We start from the raw sequence: 15,321 nt of genomic DNA, 5'->3' as shown, positions 1-15,321 counted from the left end.
TGCCTGGGTCATGGGGGCTAAAGATCCACCTGACGGGGAGACGCGCAGCTCTGAGGCCTTGTGGAGCTGTCTGTGCACATTCCATGGTGTATTTTGGTCATAATGATCCATCATTGTCGAAGGACCTTAGGTGTCATTATCCTTTTTAATAGTTTCTGATCAGTTTCCACTTCTGAGTTGGCGCTGGTGAGAAAGAACATACCTGCCAATGCAGGAGACATAAAAGACCCAGGTTCAATCTCTGGGTTGGGAAGATCCCCTGGAGAAGGAAATGGCAACCCACTCCAGTATTCTTGCCTGGAGAATCTCATGGACAGAGGAGCCTGGCAGGCTACAGTCCTTTGGTCGCAAAGAGTCGGACACGACTGAACAACGAAGCACAGCACGTAGTTGATTAGCAGTGTTGTGATGCTGATTTTGGTAGCACATATACTAAAACTGGAATGACACAGAGAAGATTAGCCCGGCCCCTGTGCAAGGATAACTCACGAATTCGTGAAGCGTTCCATATTTTTAATATTATCCCCGATACCTGCCACCCTAGTCTTAGTTGGTGGTGGAAGAATGGTCTCAGAACTGTTTGACTCAACTGGCCATTTAGGTTTAATAGTAAAAGCCTGGTTAATGATAACGGTGCATTGTAAAACCTTCAGAAGGAAAGGAGTATGTTTTGTGGAACATTTGTTTTGTGTGTGGCAGTTTTAAGTTATTTGTTTTTAAAATCAGTACTTTAAAATGGAAACAACTTGACTGAAAGTCTGTCACAGAATTTGAGATTCATTTTAAAAAGCTTAGTGAGAAAACAAAAAAAAATATTGTGTTTCAGGTGTACTGCAACGTGATTCAGTTATGCATTTACAAGTATCTATTCTTTTTCAAATTCTTTCCTCTTTTACTGTGTTTCATAATACTGAGCAGAGTTCCCTGTGCTGTATAGTAGGTCCTCAATGGTTATCGATTTTAAATATTGCTTATCCTCATTGCTATGTGTTGTTTTTCCAGAATGTATAAAATTATTGCCTTCCCCTCACTTTAAATCACCTTGGAGAAGGAAATGACAACCTGCTCCAGTATTCTTGCCTGGGAAATTCCATGGATAGAGGAGCCTAGCGGGCTATATACAGTCCATGAGGTAGCAAAGAGTTGGACATAACTAGTTATGCGTGCACACACACACACTTTAAATCAAAGAGCTATGGCCAGTCCCCGGGTCAGGTGCAGGGGTTCATGAGAAGGTGAGGAGAAGCCAGCATCTCTTTGGGGGACCGCCCGGTGCTCAGGAAGTGTGTGTGGTTGGTAACAGGGACCCAGTGTGCGCGTGACTCTTCCCCCTCTTTCTTGCTGTGATGCTAGGTCACTGAGGCAGGGGGGAAGGGCAGAGCCTTCCAAGAGGGTGGCAGCAATTGGGGTAGAAGGAAGACAGCAGGTGTCAGGGCCCAAGGTCAGGTAAGAGGAGGGATGGATGGTGAACATGAAAGAGCAGTGGGTGGCCTGAAACTGCCTACCTTCCAGTCCAGCCCTTGGTGCCCTGAGCCAGGAGAATGGCCAAAGGGACACCCTGCTTCCTCTTGGGAGGATGACAGGGGGCGGGACATCCTTAGGGAATCTCCAGGAGGGCAGTGTATTGTGTCTCTTTTCTTCACTGCTGAATCCCAGGCTGGCCCTCCTTGCAACAAGGTGGGGGATGGACGCGGGGAGTGAGACAAGCAGAGACACGGGAGGAGCTGGGGCGGCCCTGGAGCCTGCAGAGAGGAAAGGACGGGCAGGTTCACGGGGGAGCTGGAAGGTTTGGAGTTGGGCATGTAGAGTTGAGACCTCAGGGTCCAGCCGGCCACCCCCTTGGGTTACGGTTCCTTACCAGCCCGTCTCCCGGAGGCCAGGGCCCCTTCAGGAGACTGTCTCCATCTCCAGTGACTGTAGGGTGCCCTCCTCTGTCCAGCCTTGTCCCCTTGCATTTTCCATCTCATGTTTTATGCTTCAGCAGCCCGGCCGCCTTAGTTCCTCACATTCCTTGCTGTTTCATGCTGGCCTGCCCTTGCTTTGACTTCACCCTGCCCTCTGTCCCGGCCCCCTCCTCCTGGTTGGGTCATCGCCTCCTCCTTACACAGATGGCTCTGGTACAAACTCATTCATTCATTCCACGGACCCTTATCGCTGCCTGCAAAGTGTCAGATGGGACTTCTGGGTGCTGCCACCTGCTCCCACTGCTCCCTCCAGGCCACGTGGGTGCCCCTTGTGAGCGCACCTCCGATCTCTGTTCAGTCCAGCGTAATGATTTTATTTATTTATTTTTTTCAGCATAATGATTTTAAAGCACAGGCCTTGTATCCCACAGACACATGCTTCCTATCTCTCTGTGCTTCAATTTGTATATCTATGAAATGGGAATAATAACACCTTCCTTGGGGAGGGGGCTTCAAGCCTAAAATGAAATTGTCCCTGGAAGGGACTGAGCACAGTGCTTGGCCCACTCAGAGACAGGGAGGAGTCCTGAGGTTGTTTGTCTGTCTTGTAGCATCACAGGGTTGGGATTCCCTGACTGGGTCCCTTTCCTATGGTACCCAGGGGGTGGCTTCGAGAAGGAAATAGGATTTAGCCAAGTCTGGAGTGCAGAGGTGGCATTAGGTGCATGGGAAAGGGGAGAGTAGGTTAGAGGTGTGGAGAGCGAGGAGTGTGAGATGAGTAGAAGCTAACCGATGAAGGGTCTGGGATGCCAGGCCCAAGTTCTGGCCTTGGTAACCAGGATTTGGTCCATCCATAGTGGGTGCTTATGATCAGCCGATTTGGGCTCAAGATCCAAGGCCTTCAGGCAAACTGAGAAAGGCAACCAGTGTATTTGAGTGTCTAGAAAAACATGTAGGATCTTGTGTGACATAAGTGATCATTGAGGGGTAAAAGCATTTGGGGAGTAGTAGTTTCAGCACTTCCAGAATACTCTTCCAAGAGGACCCGGGGCTGGGGGGTGGGCAGGAGGGATTGGAGATGCGTAAGTGGTGGAACCGGGAGGCAGGTCTGCTGCCGGTGGGATCAAGAGCTTCACTTTGCCTGAAACTCTGGGAGTACTTCCTAGGGCTTCCCAGGTGGCACCATGGTAAAGATCCCACCTGCCAATGCAGGAGACCTAAGAGACGTGGGTTTGATCCCTGGGCTGGAGAGATCCCCTGGAGGAGGGCATGGCAACCTACTCCAGTATTCTTGCCTCTGTCCCATGGACAGAGGAGCCTGGTGGGCTACAGTCCATGGGGTCACAAAGAGTTGGCCACTACTGAAGCGACTTAAAATGCAGGCACTGGGGGTGCTAGAATGGGTGGGTAGAGGCATTGTGATATACCTGGGCTGTTCTCCCCCAAGCCAGCAAAGGCTACATTCTATGAGTAATAAAACATGCTAGCTCAAGTCTCCCATTAACAGCAATCTTTTCTCACAGAAGATCCCATCCACTGCAGACTTTTAAAAAGTGTCTTTGCTCATGTTAACTGGAAGAATTTGCTGGTGCACCCCACTGCAGGACTCTGTGTTCTAAATTTTCCTTACCGTCTGCTTCGCTTGCCGCTGCCAACTCCCCGTCTTTTGTGGCCTGGGTGACTGGTGCCTGGAGAAGAGTGTGTTGAGCTGAGTTGAGAGAAGAAAGCTGGTTTGGTTAGAAGAGTCTTATTTTGGATCCTGTGGCCAACGGCCAAAGTAATTTGACGTGCTTAATTTGATATTCCTGGCCGTCCACAACCTGAATTCAGCCCGTCTTTGTCCTGCTCTGCTGTTCCCTGACACATTGATCTACCAGCTGTTTCTTGCCTTTTCAGGCTCCCTCTTTAAATATCCAGAGAAGGAAATGTCAACCCACTCCAGTATTCTTGCCTGGAGAATTCCATGGACAAAGGAGTCTGGCAGGCTACAGTCCATGGGGTCACAAAGAGTCAGATACAACTGAGTGACTGTCACTCACTCACTCACTCACTATTTAAATATCCATAAGGGGAGGTCCCTGGCAGTAAATAGAGAAGTTGATTCTGGGCCTTTGTGTCCTAGTGTGTTTTCCAGACTGTATACATTTGTGAAGTTAAGTTTGGGGAGGCAGGAAAAACTTGCCTTTAGGCAGCTGTACCTGCTTCCTGAGCTGTTCTGATTGAGCTACACTCTGTACCAGTGACTAGCTACTCCTTTCCTCCAAACCTTCCTAGATTGCAGGGGCTGCTCTAACATTTGTTGCAGCCTCCATGAAGTCTTCTCTGCTGAGCCTGGCCAGAAGTAATCATCCTGCTGCTCACCTTCCAAGTGCTGGGTTTCTACCTTTCCCCAGTCTGCTTTCTCTTTAGATTGTGATTTGTTGTTGTTCAGTTGCTAAGTCATGTCCAGCTCTTTGCGACCCCATGGATTGCAGCATGCCAGGCTTTCCAGTCCTTCATCATCTCCCAGAGTTTGCTCAAACTCATGTTCATTGAGTTGGTGATGCCATCCAACCATCTCATCCTCTGGCACCCCCTTCTCCTCCTGTCTCAGTAATTTTGAATTCCTTTTCTCTTGGGAGAGGAGGGATGCTCACTGGCTAGGATCCTGCTTTCATGGATCTCTGTATCCCCTGAAGTGATTGTCACTGCCTCCTTTAACTCCTTTTCAGTCATTTATTTTCTTTTTACTTTTCTTTTCTTCAGATTTATAGGATTAATTTTTAAAAATGAGTTTTCCATCCTGGTTCTAGGTTTCTGGTATGTATTTTAGGAAGTGACTGAAGATGAAATCTGTAAAGATCATTTGCATTTCAAATTTAATTCCTCATGTTACTGTCTAGTCTCTAAGGTCCCCTGGCCAAAAAAACAAAAAAATGATTCTTAACCAGCACCCGGCTGAGAAGCTGAAAGGCTGAGTAGAACTACAGATAGTCTCATGATGCTCAGGAGATAAAAATGACAAATTAAGGGCTTATTACAAAGGTGGAGAGATCCTGGAAATACCTCATGGTTATAAATACCCTGTTGCTTCACTCAGGAACCCTGAAGGACTGTATCCTGGGAGAAATGGCTTACTAAAAATAGGCCAACAGTTATAAAGACTGAAACCCAACCTCAAATTAGCTGACCAGAATAGACCAAGTTTACAAAGATTGAAACCAAACCTTGAATCAGCTCAACCGCTGATTGGATTAAGATAATCTGTTCCTGATCTAGTTGCCTGCCACAAACTAAAGAAAATCATGTAACAACATCTAGCTCCTTTGCAGTTTTAAATACATTTATATAAAACATTCATCATTTAGTTAAAAAAATACCAGGCATATAAACAGGCAGGATCAAGAGAAGAAAAAGATGCTCAAAACAGACCCACAGGTGATACACATGCTGTATCTCTCAGTGATTAATAGATTCAAGAAAGAAAATGACAAGATGGAGATTTTGATCAGAGAACTAGAATCTACTTATATATAAAAAATCAGGTAGAAATCCTAGAACTGAAATAGTCAGTGATACTAAGCATGCTTGTGAGTTAAGTTGCTTCAGTTATGCTTTGACTGTGACCCTGTGGACCGTAGCCCGCCAGGCTCTACTGTCCATGGGGTTCTCCACTGGTGGATTTAAACAGTGGCATAGACTCAGCTGTAGGGAGATTTAGTGATCTCTAATAGAAGACAAGTGAATAGAAATATCCTGCCTAAAACAGGGAGAGAAAAAAAGATGAAAAATAAAGGAAATATCCACCAAAGCTAAATGATACATAATGAAAAGGCCTAACACACATGTAATTGAAATCCCAGGAAAATAATGGAAGAAGCAAAATTCCAGGAGATATTAACAGAATTTTCTGAAAACAATGAAATATACCAAACCACAAACTAAAGGAGTACTGTAAACCCCAAGCAAGAGAATATAAAGAAAAAAGAAATTTGTCAGTAATATTTCTGAAAACCAAAGACAAAAATGAAATCTGAAAGCAGCCCAAGAAAAAAGACATAATTACCTTTGAAGACAGAACAGGAAGACTAAACTGAGCCCTCAACTGTAATGATGGACTCCAGAAGACAAGTATATCTTGGAATACTGTTGAAGTTTTTATATCTAGATTTCCCTCAGAGACAAAGGTGAAAGAAAATCTAGACAAGTAGAGACTGAATTTACTGTTAGCAGATACATCCTAAAAGTACTAAAAGGAGTTCTTCAGAAGGAGGCATATGACCCCAGGTAGAGGTGTGGATATGTAGAAGAGAATGAAAATCAGTGGATAAGGTAAACATATGAGTAAATCTAAATGAACTACTGACTGTACAGATGTCTCATGGGATTAAAGTACATGTAAAAACAAGATATACAACAAGGAACGGTACAAAAGAATGAAGGGGGGTAAATCGAATTAAAGTGTTTTAAAACTCTTATTTTCTGGAGAATGGGAAGGTGTTAGTAAATTATAAGTCAAGGATGTTGTTTACATGATACCCTTAAAATAATAGTAAAATAATATTAATTAACCTAATAGAGAAGGAGATATTTAAAAATACAAGATTAATCTAGAAGAAGTTGAAAATTGAAATAATTGAGAGAAGAAGGGACATTAAACATAAAGGACAAATGGAAAGCAAATAGAACGTAGATTTAAATCCAGATCTATCAGTAATTATATTAAATGAAACTGGACTAAATATTCCAATTAAAACTCTGAAGTTGTGAAATTTAATTTAAAAACATGTAGCAAAATCCTATTAAATGCTACTTGGAAAAAGATGTTAAATATAGAAATATAGGAAAACTGATAGTAAATGAATATAAGAAAAATACACCAAGCCAAAAAGGTGATATTGGAAATGACACAACGTAGACCGTAAGATAGACTTCCCAGGTGGCTCAGGGGTAAGCAATCCACCTGCCAATGCAGGAGATGCAAGTTTCATCCCTGGGTCAGGAAAATGCCCGGAGGAGGAAGTGGCAACCCACTCCAGTATTCTTGCCTGGAGAATTCCATGGACAGAGGAGCCTGTTGGGCAACAGTCCATGGAATTGCAAAGAGTTGGACATGACTTAGTGAGTATGAGACTTTAAGACAGAAAACACTTCTAGTTAAAAAGAGGAGCAATTCATCAGGGAGATACCAGAAAACCTATTTGTTTGCATCTAGTTATAGAATGTATAAAATTGCAAGAAAAAATAGACAAATTTATAATTAGAGTGGGTTTTAGCATACTGTTAGTAACGGATTGTAGAAGCTGACAAAAAAGTCTGTACAGCTATAGAAGATTGGAATCAGTTCAGCCGCTCAGTCGTGGCTGACTCTTTGCAACCCCATAGACTGCAGCATGCCAGGCTTCCCTGTTTGTCACCGACTCCTGGAGCTTACTCAAACTCATGTCCGTTGATTTGGTGATGCCAACCAACCATCTCATCCTGTCATCCCCTTCTCCTCCCGCCTTCAGTCTTTCCCAACATCAGGGTCTTTTCCAGTGAGTCAGTTCTTCCCATCAGGTGGCCAAAGTATTGGAGTTTCAGCTTCAGCATCAGTCCTTCCAACGAATATTCAGGACTGATTTCCTTTAGGATTGACAGGTTGCCTCTTCTTGCAGTCCAAGGGACTTTCAAGAGTCTAACACCGCAGTTCAAAAGCATCAATTCTTTGATGCTCAGCTTTCTTTATAGTTCAACTCTCACATCCACACATGACTACTGGAAAAACCATAGCTATGACTAGATGGACCTTTGTTGGCAAAGTAATGTCTCTGCTTTTCAGTATGCTGTCTAGGTTGGTCATAACTTTTCTTCCAAAGAGCAAGCGTCTTTTAATTTCATGGCTTCAGTCACCATCTACAGTGATTTTGGAGCCCCAAAAAAAGAAAGTCTCTCACTGTTTCCATTGTTTCCCCATCTATTTGCCACGAAGTGATGGGACTGAATGTCATGATCTTAGTTTTCTGAATATTGAGTTTTAAGCCAGCTTTTTCACTCTCTTCTTTCACTTTCGTCAAGAGGCTCTTTAGTTCTTCATCACTTTTTGCCATAAGCGTGGTGTCATCTGCATATCTGAGGTTATTGATATTTCTCCTGGCAATCTTGATTCCAGCTTGTGCTTCATCCAGCTGGGCATTTTGCATGATGTGCTCTGCATAGAAGTTAAATAAGCAGGGTGACAATATACAGCCTTGACGTACTCCTTTCCCAATTTGGAACCAGTCTGTTGTTCCATGTCCAGTTCTAACTGTTGCTTCTTGATCTGCATACAGATTTCTCAGGAGGTAGGTCAGGTGGTCTGGTATTCCCATCCCTTTTAGAATTTTCCATGGTTTGTTGTGATCCACACAGTCAAAGGCTTTGGCGTAGTCAGTAAAGGAGAAGTAGATGTTTTTCTGGAATTCTCTTGCTTTTTCGATGATCCAACAGATGTTGGCAATTTGATCTCTGATTCCTGTACCTTTCCTAAATCCAGCTTGAACATCTGGAAGTTCACGGTTCACATACTGTTGAAGCCTGGCTTAGAGAATTTTGAGCATTACTTGCTAGCATGTGAGATGAGTGCAATTGTCTGGTAGTTTGAACATTCTTTAGCATTGCCTTTCTTTGGGATTGGAATGAAAACTGACCTTTTCCAGTCCTGTGGCCACTGCTGAGTTTTCCAAGATTGGAATACTAATAACCAAAATATCCTAACTGATTATATAGACCACTACACCCAAGGATTGTGGAATACATGTTCTTTACAAGTGTACATGGCACAAAATTTAGTATATTCAGGTCTTAAAGAAATTTATTCTGTAAATTAAACCCTTCCTATAAAGAAATCTCAGTCTCACGTGTCTTTGATAGTGAATTTGCCAAATATTTAGAGAAGTAGGACCAATCTTATACCGAGTCCTCTGGAGAATGGAAAAAGAGTAAAACATTTCCCTGTTCATTTTATGAGACTAGCATAACCTTGTACCCCAGACCTGACAAAGACATTACAAGAAAGAAAAACTGCCTCAGTCAATCTCTTTCATAAGTGAAGATATGAATCTAAGCAAAATATTGGCAAAATAAGTTCAACAGTATATTCAAATGATAGGCTTCCCTGGTGGCTCAATTGGTAATCTACCTGCAATGCAGGATACCTGGGTTCGATCCCTGGGTTAGGAAGCTCCCCTGGAGGATGGCATGGTAGCCCACTCCAGTATTCTTTCCTGGAGAATCCCATGGACAGAGGAGCCTGGCAGGTTACAGTCCATGTGGTGGCAGAGAGTCGACTAAATACACATATTCACTAAGCGACTAAATACACATATTCAAACAAGCAGACAAAGCAGCAAGCTAGATTCAGTCTAGGAATGAAATATTTGGTTTAATATTAAAGTGTATTGTTATTAAATATGCTAACAGGCTGAAAGAGAAAAATAATTTGTTCACAATAACCCGAAAAAGCATTTGATAAAGTCAAATTTGATAAAGCATTTGATAAAGCATTTTGTACCCATTTGTGATAAAAAACAACCTTAGCAAACTTGGATCTCAGTGAACTGCCGATATTGATAAATTATATCATTTAAGAAATAGACCAAACATTATATTTAAAGGTAAAATTTTGAAAGCCCTGAAATTGAGACTGAGATAGGGAATTTAGCTGTAATCACTTCTTTTCAACAAAAATTAGAAAATAAAAATGACAGGAGTCAAATCATCCCATATCTAGGGATACATTTGACCGAAGATATTTAAGACCTCTACTTAGATACGGGAGATATTTAAAAACACTAAATTAAAAAAAAATACTAAATTAAATAGATATAAATGCTCATAAGTTGGAACCTTCAATAGTGTAAAAATGTAATTCCAGTTAAAATCCCAGGAGATTTTTTTGGTAGAATTGCCAGATGGATTCTAAAATTTGTGTGGAAATGCAAAAGGTCAAAAATGTTCAAGATAGTCTTGAAAAGAGGAAAGTTGAAGCATTTACACTACCAGAAATCAAGAATTCTTTTAAAGTTACAGTAAACAAACCATTGTGGTATTGGTGCAAGATTTGATAACTAGACCATTGGAACAACATAGAGCCCAGAAACACGGCCGCACACATGGGTGATGACAGAGGTAATGACGCAGGGTAGTGGGAGGAGTTTGTTCTTTCAGTAAACAGTGCTGGTCTGTGTGCTCAGTCGTGTCCGACTCTTTTGCGACCCCATGGACTGTATGTAGCCCGCCAGGTTCCTCTGTCCATGGGATTCTCCAGGCAAGAAAGCTGGAGTGGGTTGCCATCTCCTTCCCCCAGGGGATCTTCCTGACCCAGGGATTGAATCCGAGTCAATGTATTGACATACAATACCTATGTATTGTAGGTGGATTTTTTATTGCTGAGTCACCAAGGAAGCCTAAACAGTGCTAGGTCCATTAGATACCCACATGGAAATAAATGAATCTTGACCCTTATCTTGCACTGTATCCAAAATTCAGTTCCAGATGGATCACAGATCTAATGGTGAAAGGTAAAACGATACAGCCTTAGAAGATAACAGAAAAATACAGTCACAGCTGTGGGTAGGCAAAGATTTTAGACAAGGTATAAAAAGCACTAGCCATAAAGGGATCAATGTGATAATTTGGAGTGCATTAATGTTAAGATCTTATTCATCAAAAGACATCAATACAAGTGAAAGGGCAAGTCACAAAGTGGGAGAAGATAATTATGCACTCTTTGTGTGAACTGAAGTGAAAGCCGCTCAGTTGTGTTCGACTCTGTGACCCCGTGGACTATACAGTCCATGGAATTCTCCAGGCCAGAATACTGGAGTGGGTAGCCCTTCCCTTCTCCAGGGGATCTTCCAAACCTGGAGATTGATCCCAGGTCTCCCATATTGCAGGCCATAATGCAGGGCCATAAGGGAAGCCCACTCTTTGTGTATGTGTATGTATTTAACAAAGGACTTACATTCAAAATGTATAAAGAGCCTCTACTTTTACTAAATAAGAGAAGACACAATTGAACAGAATAGGCAGAAATTTTAAACAGGCACTTCAAGATGATATCCAAATGGCCAATAGACTTTATTGATCAGGGAAATGTAAATTAAAACTGCATACCCACTAGAAGGGTTGAAATGTAAACGCACAGTTGGCAAAGATGTGGAATCAAAGGAATACTTGCATACTCACTTTTCAGTGCTCTTTTGTAGCTGCAAAGCTGAGTATCTGCGTGCTCTATGATCCAGCAATTCCACTCCTAAACAGAGACCCAAAAGATATGTATACATACATGCCCCGAAAGACATACAGACATATACACACACATACACACATGCATAACAAATGATGTGCATCTATTAATAAATGTCTACAGTAGTAATTTGTGTGATAGCAAAGCAAAGCTGAAATAATGCAAAGTTTATCAATGTGGAATGGATAATTATATTCATACACTAGAATTACTAAAGAGCACTGAAAATATATGGTTATATGTAGTAACGTGGATGAGTCTCATAAACATATAGTAGAGAGAGAGAAGTAAAAGAAGACCCAGGAGAACATTTACTGTAATTTGTATCAAGTTCAATACGGGGAAACTAGTTTATAATTTTATAAGTTAAGATAGCTCTTACCTTTGGTGATAAGGAGGTTTAAGTGGCTGATTGGGGCTCCTGGGGGTACTGGTAATGTTCTCCTTTTTTGAAATCTGAGTGGTGGTTACATGGGTGTGATCCCTGTGAAGATCCATTGATTTGTATACTTTTCTAAATGTGATACTTAAATAATACTGTTAAAAACCTTGTTGAGAAAAGCACAGAGGATAGAAGCAGTTGGCTTTTGCCATTTGAAGACTGGCTGTCTGGAAAGAGTGAGGTGATGATAAACTTCCTGATTTAGGCCCGTCCCTGATCACCGTGAGTGCTTTAGCATCGCGGTCTCTGAAGGGCCTGAGGTCCAGGAAGCAGTGAAGTATCCATCTCTGTGGCTCTTGGTCTCCCTTGGAGACACCGGAGCCCCCTGGGCTTGGCCGTATCCATAATAGATGATGCTGGCAGGTTCGAGCGCAGTGGGCAGGACACAGGAAACCAGAGACTCCTGTTCCTCTCCCCTCCCCTCCCCTCTCCCCACTCCCACCCCCTCCTCTTTTCTTTGCTGCAAAGAGCCGGAATTCTTGCTCAGGAGTCCACACCCACAGATGAAAAAGACAGAAGGATATTTATTTTGAAAAAGGACAGATGTAAATTCATATTTTGTAGACGAGACGCAAGTGCTTAGACTTCAGAATGTTGTTGGAACATCAACCCTGTGGGCAGTAGAGAGGACTGCTTTGAGAAGGCAAGAATTGCATTTTCAGAAGCTGAATGAAAAGATGTGAAAAATTTTATTCAGGGACTGTTATGGACTGAATGCTTTTTGTCCCCCTTCCCCAATTCCTGTATCGAAGCCCCCAACCTCCAATGTAAACGTACTTGGAGGGGGGGACTTCTGCAAAGTAACAGGCTTAGATGAGGACATGCAGGGTGTGCTCTTGATGGGGGTATATATATTTAAGTGCCCTTTTATTTACCTAAAAAGCCCTTATAAGAAGAGGGGCCAGGGGAACTGCTTCTCTCCATACTACACTCCAAGGGAAGCCCATGGACCTCACAGGGTGGCTATTTACAAGTCAGGACAAGGGCCCTCACCAAGACCTGAATCTGTGGGCTCAGTAATCTTGGACTTCCCAGCCTGTGTGAGAAATACACTACTGGTGTTTAAGTCACCAAGTCTACAGTGTTTTGTTATAGCAGCTGGAGCTGACTAAGACAGGGAAATAAAACTTGACTTGGTTTAACACCTCTGATTCCTTCAAGCTGGAGTGGTTGCTGCTTTCCTATGGATTTTATCTGCAGAGTGGGACCTCTGGGACCCACTTTATCTGGGACCACTGGGAAGCCCAGCCTGTTCATCTTTTGTGAGCATGGTAGTCAAGTTGAAATAAAAAAAAATGCCCTTTGTAAGAACTAAAGTTTTCAACCTGGTCCCATCTTGGTATTGAGAAAAGTCAAGGAAAGAAACCAGAAACACTTGAGTTTCTGGGAACAGAAAGTTTCAAATATGCACGCCGGTACCATAGTTAGGTTGATCTCCAAATCAGGGTTTCCCTTTAAAATTTGCTTGTTTTCAGTCTAACCAAATAGGTCATAACGTCTTATTTACTCCTAAAAAAGTGATCACAGAGGAATTTGCTTTTGGGTCTTAATTAGTGCCTCTTCGCCTATGTCAAGTGGGAACTGCAACTTGTTTTCTCCGATTTAACAGACAGTATGTTTAGGTGGTATAGAATTTTCTCCACAGATTTCACACTAATAAGATAGTTTAAACTGCTCTACTTCTTGAGAAAAGAATACTGGCTTGTTTGGTTTGTGAAAAAGTCAAAAGAATGTCAGTGGTTTAGGAAACAGACTTAGCGGGAGCAGGTGGCCAGCTGAGTTGTCTTCACCACACCCACCGTTTCTGTGCGCTGAGTCTGGCATTTTAATCCAGTGATTCAAGAGTCTGCAACGACCAGTTATCTGCACCAGCCAAAAATAGGCACAGAATCTGTTGCTTTGCATGGTATCTCTGCAAAGCGTGTCACGAGGTTTTTTTGAATTGGGAGATTTCCCTGCTAATTTGGGAAGCAGCTGAGGAGACCGACAGAGGTCTCGAGTGTCCCTGGGATCGATGCTGTCCTCCCTAAGGCGGCTCAGGTCTTTCCCCAGTTCCCCAGAGCCTGACTTTTCCCACAGCAGTGCTGAAACCACAGACTGCATCAGCTTTATTTACAAAAAAATTTTTAAATTGTGTTTATCAAAGGTAAGTAAAATCCACTGGGTGCTGGCACAGTGCAATTAAAGTTTTGTGAGGATTAGACATTGCTACATATGTAGCATCTAGATTGTGCTTGGAATAGGGTAAATCCTCAAAAAATGGTTAGTCGCGTAGGTGTGTTGTGTGCTAGCCATGGCTAGATGCTTTACCTACAGAATGTTGACTCCTCACAACAGTTCTGCAAGATACTTATCTACTTCTGCAAGATAAGTAGCTCTGATTTTGGGCTTCCCAGGTGGCACAAGTAGTAAAGAACCTGCCTGCAATGCAGGAGACATAAGAGATGTGGGTTCAATCCCTGGGCTGGGAAGATGCCCTGGAGGAGGGCATGGCAAACCCACTCCAGTACTCTTGCCTGGAGAATCCCATGGACAGAGGAGCCTGGTGGGCTACAGTCCATGGGGTCATAAAGAGTCGGACACGACTGAAGCGACTTAGCAGCAGCAGCAGTTCTTATTTTATTAATTAGGAAGAAGAGCTTCAGAGAAGTTAAGTAATTTATGTAAGGTCACACAGCTGCTGAATGGTGGTGCTGGGGACTGAATCCAAGTCCATCTTCTCTTCCTCCTTCTCCACCACTGCTGTATTCTCTCTAAATCTGTTTCTCAAGTTGGGATCTGGGCTGCCTGGAAAGTTTGTGGAAGTTTTCTTAGGGCGGTTGTCTATGAGTTTATAGTTTGAAAAATATTGCTTTGTGCAAGAGGTCAGCAAGTGTTTTCTTTAAAGAACCAGATAGTAGTTTATGCTTTAGGGGCCATACTCTCTATATTGCAACGACTTAATTCTCTTACTGCTGCTCACAGCATGGGCAATATTTAACCAAATAGGTATGTCTGTGTTTGAATAAAACTTTATTTATGGGGAACTTCCTGATGGTCCAGTGGTTAAGACTCTTCTTCCAATCCAGGGGTTGTGGTTTTGATCCCTGGTCGAGAAACTAAGATCCCATATGCTGCATGGCATGGTGAAAACAGAAATTAAAAAATAAAATAACATCTGGAGAGACTTAAAAAATCCAAACCTTTGTTTATGGACATGGGTGAGTGGCCGGATTGGGCCTGCAGGCTGCTGCTGACCCCTGCTTTATTCCGTGATCCCTTCTGTTTTCTTCAAACCCCTGCAGCTTTGGGTGCTCCAGCTTTTCTGTCTGTCATCTTAGCAGCTTCTACTCTATCTGCTCAGTTGTCAAAATCCCACATTCTACAAAGTCCTGACCTTATGGAACCAACAGCCGGGTGGGGAGACAAATGTATGCCATGTGGTGAAGGGTAAGAAGAAGGCAAGGGGTTAGAGAGTGATGGTGAAACAGAGCCCTACCAGAAGGGAGGCATAAACTACGTGGCTGTCTCAGGTGATGTGTTCCAGACAGAATAGCAAGTGCAAAGGCCCTGAGGCAGCGGTGTGCTTGGCCTGTCTTAGAAACAACCAGGAATCCAGAGGGGCTGGGGTGCAGTGGGTGAGGGCAAGAGTGGTGGGAGAGGGGCCGGCAGGCAGGTGAGAGGCAGTTCACGGAGGGCCTTGGAGGTCATTGCAGGGCTGTATGATGAGTGGCCACTGCAGGGGGGCT

The 15,321-nt window shown here is 43.1% G+C and overlaps 1 protein-coding gene and 1 non-coding gene across 10 annotated transcripts in view; both read left to right on the top strand.

Moving 5' to 3' along the window:
* Positions 1–15,321, top strand: part of FHOD3 (formin homology 2 domain containing 3) — a 502,620-nt gene that overhangs the window by 17,098 nt on the left and 470,201 nt on the right. The gene's annotated exons all lie outside the window — the stretch shown is intronic.
* LOC122685065 lies at positions 409–515 on the top strand. The gene has a single exon (XR_006338239.1). It is a non-coding gene; the product is annotated as a U6 spliceosomal RNA (small nuclear RNA).

The sequence above is a fragment of the Cervus elaphus genome, chromosome 27 (assembly GCF_910594005.1).
Source record: "Cervus elaphus chromosome 27, mCerEla1.1, whole genome shotgun sequence".
Lineage (NCBI taxonomy): Eukaryota > Metazoa > Chordata > Mammalia > Artiodactyla > Cervidae > Cervus > Cervus elaphus.
This window is presented reverse-complemented; position numbering and strand designations above follow the sequence as displayed.